This window comes from Peromyscus californicus, unplaced genomic scaffold (assembly GCF_007827085.1).
Source record: "Peromyscus californicus insignis strain IS unplaced genomic scaffold, ASM782708v3 Scaffold_5__1_contigs__length_169319896, whole genome shotgun sequence".
Taxonomy (NCBI): domain Eukaryota; kingdom Metazoa; phylum Chordata; class Mammalia; order Rodentia; family Cricetidae; genus Peromyscus; species Peromyscus californicus.
The window spans coordinates 8,532,726-8,540,467 of record NW_026294573.1 but is presented as its reverse complement, the minus strand read 5'-3'; the positions used below and the strand labels follow the sequence as shown (position 1 = coordinate 8,540,467).

At 53.2% G+C, this 7,742-nt stretch overlaps 1 long non-coding RNA gene across 1 annotated transcript; it reads left to right on the top strand.

Moving 5' to 3' along the window:
- Positions 1-5,048: 5,048 nt before the first annotated feature.
- Positions 5,049-7,291, top strand: LOC128097458 (uncharacterized). The gene is made up of 3 exons (XR_008213863.1): positions 5,049-5,549; positions 6,112-6,269; positions 6,571-7,291. It is a non-coding gene; the product is annotated as an uncharacterized LOC128097458 (long non-coding RNA).
- The last annotated feature ends 451 nt before the right edge of the window (positions 7,292-7,742 follow it).

The window sequence follows — 7,742 nt, the reverse complement described above, 5'->3', positions numbered from 1 at the left end:
TCCCAGAGCTCCTCAGAGGGTCCCCAGAACACTGGAGTGTCTGTTTACAGTTCATTAGCTACTTGACAGAGAAGCTCCCAGATCCAGAGACATAAAGAGGAAGTGTCAGGGCTGGACCACTGCAGAGCCATCAGAAATGAAGATAAAGCCGCCTGCCAGTAAGGAGGGCTGACAGCAGGGACAGTGGCTCCCTCTGGGCATACAGCCGTGCAGGTGGCCGATGGCCACAGCTCAGGCAGACTTCGGACTCACTGTGCCCCCAGCCTTGCGGCTGGCTTCCCCAGCTCTCATCCACGCCTCATGCCACCACCCTGGAGAAGACTAAGGTGTCCAACAATACTGACTAAGGCAACAGCAGCCCCACATTCACCCTGTGGAACGGTATCTGGCCATTGAAAATGGGTGTTTGTGAAGACTTTTCCTTGTGTGGGGAAGCGGATCAGAATGAAAGCAACAGCGTCAACCCAGTGAATGAAATTTACACATAGAAAAAGAGCACCAAAGCCAGTGATCCCAGCACTCGGAACGCAGAGAAAGGAAGTCGGGAGTTCAAGGCTACCTTCAGCAATTTAGTAAGCTCAGGTCAACCCCGGGCTAGGTGAGGCTCTCTTCTCAAAAAAACCAAAACTAAACAAAAGCTAGGGAATGGGATTCCTTAGCCCTCACTGACAGTGATTGTCACCGGGTGGTTGGGACAGGAGAGACTCTGAGTCACTCTCCTTCATTGTACAAGGTCTGTGCCTTGAGACTGATAACAGCTAACCAATGTTTACTTTAAGAACAAAAGATGATGTCTGTGTCCATCTGTGTTCATCCTATCCTGCTACCCACAAGCAAAGACAGGCCCAAGAAGGCAAGGGACTTCGCCACCCAAGTCCGGTGGGCCCAAGGCCATCGTGTCTTGCCCTGGGTTGCGGCAACCTCTAGCAGCCACCTCAGAGCTTCCGGAGGAGACCCACAGCAGATGCTGGGGTGTGTTTCCACAATCACCTCTCAAACAGCATTTGGGGTCTAGAAGCTTCCTGGGAGCCAAGCAACCCACCCCAGCCATCACCTCACACAGTATAAGTGCCAGTCCTCACTGGCACTCAACTGGGAGGAACCAAGCATGGGTACCTTCATGTAGCCAGGAGTCTGCGAGTCTTCAGCCCCATGACCCAGAGATGGAGACCCAGAGTAGAGCTGGATGTGTGCCCTGCAAGAAGAGTGGGCTAGGGGGCACTCTACAGGCTTCTCACTGACCCCTGCCAATAGCAGGAACCACACTGTGGAATTCCTGTAGTAAGCTGTAGTGAGTTGGTCGGGGGTCCCCAAAGACATGGCCACCCAGAGACTGTAAATATAATTAATTTGGAAAATTGGGAACACAAGCATTTGGGGTGTGCACGCGAGTGCACGTGAAGGCTGAAGGTTGATATCATATGTCTTCCTCATCACTCTCGCCTTAGTTTCTGAGATAGGCTCTCTCACTGAACACAGAGCGAGCTCACAGAACACTGCCAGCCAGGCTGGTTGGCCAACAAGCCCAGGATGTTCCTGTCTCTACCTCTCCAGCGCTGGGATTACAAACACCCACCACAAAGCCCAGATTTGTTTAAATATGGGTTCTAGGGATCAAACTCAAGTCCCATGCTTGGGTGGCAAACTCTCTACCACCTGAGTCATCTCTCCAGCCCGTAATTAAGCATTCTGAGAGCATTCTGGGTTAACTCCGCCAAGTGACATGTGTCCTCAGGAGACAGAAGAGGGTTAGAAATTCAGGGAGACACAGGTGAAGACAGGCAGAGCTGGGAGATGGTCACAGAGGACCAGGGATGGCCAGATTCCACAGAGCCAGAGTCTGCCTCCCCGGCACCCCACCCCGAGCCTCCTGAGTAACCACTTCAAACCTCTGGTCTCCAGAGCTGGAAGCCAATCCCCTTCACAGTTCTAAGCCCTCCAGGTTGTGGCCGAGGCCTTCTCACCAACGCTGTGTCTAAGGACATAGGTTCTCTGGTCATCCTCATCTCCACAAGACATGGAAGCCGCAAAAAAGAGGGTGAGTTACTTCTCAGTGGTTCCACGGCCACGATTGGTAAGCCTGGACAGGGCTGTCAGCTCTCAGAGTCCCTAAATACTTAGAACTGATAGACTGCCCAACTCTAACAGGCTGTGTGACCCCCATCCAAGTCACTTAACATCTCTGAGTCTCCGTTTCCTCATTTCCTCGCTTACAAATGGAGAGGAACATCAGAGACAACCTGAGAGTTGTCATGAGGATCTGGGAACTAAGACAAGCTTTACTGAGGGAGCGCTCGCTCCTGCACTAGGGTCCCCTCTGCACCCCTTCTGTCATGGAGACACCCCCATGGCTGCAGCCTCTCTCCAGCCGTGGCCCAGCATCCCCCAGCCACTCGCAGCCAGCCAGGACAGCATCAGCTCTCCCTCAGCCACAGCTCATGCTCATAAATTAGGCGCAGGCTAATTGTGGCTTTATAGGCTGGTGGGAGATGTGCTTTTAAAAACACACAGCAGCCCTGCTGAGTGAGTGCCTGGTTGTATAAAACTCTTTTAGGCAGAAATGTATGGGCTGCTCAGAGCTGACTCTCAGGGATGGCAGCTCGTCTGTCATGCCTTCTCCTCCCAAGCTAAGTGGTACAAAAGCAGCTGCTCTGACTGCCAGCCTTGCCTCTGTGTCCCCAGCTGGAGCCTGCCTCACACTGTCCCCAGCCTCACACTGTCCCCAGCACAGCCACCTGCACAGGGCGCAGGGGTCAGTGGTAGTTGGGACTGCCTTCTCCAGGACCTTCTCAAACAGTGGAGAACCCTGCCCTGCTCATGAGTTGTGGAGAGATCCACAGCTGTCCCTGATCTCTCCCTCCCAAGTCTGTGACCCATGCCCGTCCACACGGGACACAGAGCTGCAAGGCACTCCCACAAGTACAGTCCGTGTTGACTAAGACAATGGGAGCTGGTCAAGAGTGAGGGCAGACTCTATCCCTCCACCCGCTGGGCAAGAATTAGGTTTGACTCTTAGGTTGAAGTCACAAGCAACACGCACAGAGTGCTGTCTGTCTAACAATACGACTACTGCCATTCAAAAATATTACCCAGGACATTCCAGAAATCATTTATAATAGCTCTAATTGCAGTGTACTGTCATGTGCGTTCTGTTGTGGAAGTTGTTAGACACTCATCGTGTCCAATTTCTAAATTAAACCTTACCACTAGAATGTCTGCACACTGGGGGCTCAGAGTGTCCTGCAGCTCCCATCCTTCAAGTCAGGCAGAGTGCCTGACTTCATCCTGTGCGGTAGGTACTGACTGCATCCCTGTTCTGCAGATGGAGAAACTGAGGCATGAGGCAGTCACAAAGCTTGCCCAATGCCAGCTGCAGAGTGTGGGGAACGGGATTCAAATCCAAGCACTGATGCCTGCTGCCCTCCACCTCAGCCTGAGTCTGTGAGCAACATCGGCCCTCAGCTTGTTTGTGCTGTCGACAGTGTTGTGGGAACACAGTTGTGCATTATGCTGTCTATAGCAAGGAGCTGAGTAGTGGTGTCAGCAAGGTGGACAGAGTGGGGGTAAGAGGGAGCTGCAGGCGTGAGCAGGGCTGTGTTCAGGGTGCTCGCCACAAGCAGGTAATCTCACGCCACCTGAGCAATAGCCCCAAGAGAGGCCTCTCCGCCACTCACACCGAGTAGGTGGGAACCTGAGGTTTAAGAAGGTGTCAGCAAGCTTTCTTTACAAAGAGCTAGAAGCCATAAGTTTAGGCTTGGAGGTGAGGAGATACATGTCACCACCACTATGGGGGATGGGGGGAGAAGGTGCCCTTGGAGGCCAAAAGAGGGCCTCGGTTCCCCTGGAATTGGAATTAGAGGTGGTTGTGAGCTGCCAAACGCGGGGCTGGGACTGAACTGAGGCTCTCTAGAAGAGAAACAAGCGCTCCTACCTGCCGAGCCGTCTCTCCAGTCCCCAGAAGAGTCTTTTAGTGTGTATTGTTTTGCCTTTGTGTAGGTCTGTGTGCCACATGCTTTTCTGGTGCCTGAGGAGTTCAGAAGAGGATGTCCAGTCTCCGAAAACTGGAGTTATATATGGTTCTGGGCCACCACCATATGGGTGCTGGGAACTGAACCCGTGTCCTCTGCAAGAACAGCCAGTGCTCTTAATCACTGAGTCACCTCTCCAGGACTAAAAGCTTTTCTTAAAATTGAATTGCATTAGGGGTGTGTGTGTGTGTGTGTGTGTGTGTGTGTGAAGGTGTGTGAGTGCCATAACTGGAAGTCAGAGGACAACTTGCAGGCCAGCTCTTTCCACCACATGGGTACAGGAGTTGAACTTGGGTCTTCAGACCTCATAGCAAGCCAGTGCCTCTACCCATTGAGCCTCCTGGCCAGCCCGGAAAGGCTTTTTTAAAAAAGGAATTTGGATATTAAATTGAAATTCAACCCTCTGATGAGTTAGGTCTCCAGCAGTGCAGCCACACACACCAGAGAGAAGCCACTAAATAAACAGTAGCTAATTTGCACAGGGTTGAGCCCTGACCCACTTTAGGGTCTGAACAGCCTCTTTATGCAAGTCTATTTATCACTGACCCAGTTTCCTTCACTTTTTACCAAAGCATGGACTCTTCAGCCCCGAGCAAAAACTCAGTTTGTTATTTAAATGATTCGGTTTGTATATCTGAGCATTTGAACTGCATTATATTTACAATTACAGCCCATTGTTGAACGTATGGTGCACCCAGGCTGCCACGTAAGCTGCAAAGGCTGTGCACTGCCCAGTGCTGAGGATCACTGCTTACACTGTGCTCCTGGATTTGTCCATGAATTACGACAGCTGTCTATCAAATGGCAGTCAAGCATCTCAAGGAAGGGATGTGGGTTTGCTCAGAAGACCTTGAGCCTGGGGTGGAGGGAACAGCCGTCAAGACAAAACCCAGAGTCGGCGTTCACAGTCTGAGACACTTGGAGAGGTGAGGGCAGGGCTGGCCATGGAAGGACTGTGCCACAGCTGCCCTGGGGAGGCTGGCCAGGGAACTGCAAAGTGCAGAGACGAGATGAGGGACAGGGGCAAGAGAAAGGGGGAGAATTTTCTAGTCTGGGGTTCAGCGGCAGCGTGAGCTGAAGGGGGGCCTGGCCAACTCACGCTCCCCATGGAACAGCAGACTTTCTGTTGGAGCGAGTCAGTGTACCTTCTCCCCTGACTCACTGGGAGCATGTCCTGTGGAAGGATCTAGAATGTTTTCTTTCTTCTTGCTCAGGGCACACCAGGCAGAACCAGCCAGGAGGGAAGAACATTTGGCGCCAGGACTTAGTCACAGGTGCAGGAGACCTAGAACATTCTGTGTCTAGAGAAGTGAGCCCTTGGCTTGGCTTGGCTGGCTGCCAGCTTGCTGCAAACAGAACCAGACTCTTAGGGGCCTAGTGTGAGCCCGAGCCTAAGGCTTCCCTCCAGCTTGTCCTGGGCTTTATACCCCACCTCTTCTCAGCCTCAGAAGCCAGGGGAGTCCCCACAGGCTCCCTCTGCTCCAGCCTTGTTCCTGTCATCTCTGTGCTGTGTGGCTCTGAGTGAGTTACTATACCTCTCTGAGTCACTCTGTTTCCCACCCATCAGCTGCCCTACTGAGGCAACCCACTCCTTAGGGTTCTTCCACCTTTCAACAGTTCTCCATAGGCTTCCAATGAGAACCCACATTCCAGAGGTGACTCAAGTCTGGCGAGCAGGAGGCCCCAAGGTGGCCTTCTGCCCAAAGATGGCGGAGTGAGTGAAAAGGAAGTTGTGCAGAGCGTGCTCATTGCAGAACTTGCAGTCCTGGGCTGGAGCACAAGCCTCCAGGACCGAGAGGGAGGCGCTGGGGTCTTAAGAACAGGTGGGGCTGGGGTATGATGGAGATGACAGGCAGACGGGGCACTGATTAGTGAACTCCCTCTCCATGTGAACACGCACAGCGAGCCTGGAAGGCTGGGCCGCTCCCTCATCCTAACAGAAGATGGGTTTGCAAGGAGCCAGAGGAGACCCTTGAGTCTTAAGGGACTCTGACCCTTTGAAGACCTGATGGTCCTGAGAACACGGAGTTGGGCCGTGAGTAGAGGGCCCCGGGTGGTCACTCTAAGCTCATGTGAATGACAGAGCTGCGCTCCTGACCCAGGCTGACTGGCGGTTCCTTCCATCCTCTGGGCTGCAAATATCTGTGGACCTTGGTGTCGGTTACCAGACACCAGCCTGGAAGATATGAGGCCGAGCTTCAGCAGCCTTGTTGCCACCATGAGGAGAGAGCCCATCTGAAGGTGACAAAGAAGAAACTAACCTTTAACATGGAACCAGGCACTGGGAACCAGTGGGGGTGGGGTGCGGGGAGGCTCAGTGGCTGAGCATGTGTTTGCACGTGACAGACCTGGGTCTCCAAACTCGTTATGGGAACCAGTCAGATACCTCCCCCAGCTGCCTGGACCCTAGTGTGGGGAAGGATGCTGAGCTGGGTAAGGGATGCCAGGGAACCTCCCAAGACTGATTTCCTGGATCCAACCCATGTGTGGGAAGAAGAAAATGAGGTTGTGTGTCACCTGTTGCATGTCCTCTGTCCTAAAGGCATCAGGCAGAAGTAACAGACCTGCAGCCATGGCAGAGATGTGACAAGAGGTGAGGAGACCACCGTGGGAACCATCCAGGTTGTGAGGGTGGCAGCTTGACCATAAGCTCTGAAGCAACCCTCTGAGGGTCCAAAGCCACCAAGCAATAGAGCCCCACGAAATGTGCTGTCTGCACAATGTACCACCTGGCTTTGTGCGGAGTCCCCCACCACGACTCGGGCTGCTGGAATTCTCAGGGTGGAAACCTCTCCAGTCACACTTGACTGCCATGAGACCTCCCCTTAGACACCTCAGGAGACAGGACAGGCTGGATATGGAAAGAGGGAAGGGCTACTCCATGGAGCTCTCTGGCTGCTCCTCCAGAAGCTCTGATGGAACTGCAGAACCAAGGCCCCAGCAGAGAAGTAGTTACTGCCCAGGAGCAAATGGATCCCAGGAGGAGTCCTGTATGCAGGCTAATGGGCTACCCTGGGCTCACATAGAGAAGAAGGGAAATTACAAGCTTGAAAAGATCAGGTGGCTGGGGAGCCAGCAGGTGCCTCCACCCCAACTCCACAGTGGCCAAGGCAGGAATGTGGCCTCACCCCCACCCCAGTCACCCCAAATCAGAGCTGCCTTGAATCCAAGGATCAGAGCTACCAGAGCCCACTCAGCTCAAAGGAGCTCCTGAGACCTGACCAGCCAGGCATGGCTCCCAATTAAAAATGCATCGATTGTTAGTGCGGGAAGGGGGTGGGTATGGCGATTAAATCTGTTCTCTATACCCAACACTTTGTTGAATTTGCTTGTGTGACTTGGAAAGTGACCCCAGCTCATACAGAAGGAACTGTTCCATGTACTGGACACCCTGCGAATCAATTCTAACCCTTGAACCCTTCACCGCAAATCTCTGTGGGCCAGGTACAGCTACAGCTGCTCAGGAGCTGGACTGCTATGGAGTCTGACTGCAGAGCTGTGGCCTGGGCCTCCTCCCCCGTTCCATCTTGCAAACATGGCTGCCGACCATCATGTGTCACGGTCAGTCACTGTTTTGGCCACATGTCCATGTGTCCTCTCCGACAGCTGAGACAAGGGTCTAAACTCTATAGCTGAGACATACCCCACTGTCACCCTATCAGAGAAACTCCAGAAAGCCTAGTGGGGTCACAGCTCTCTGAGAGACAGACATGG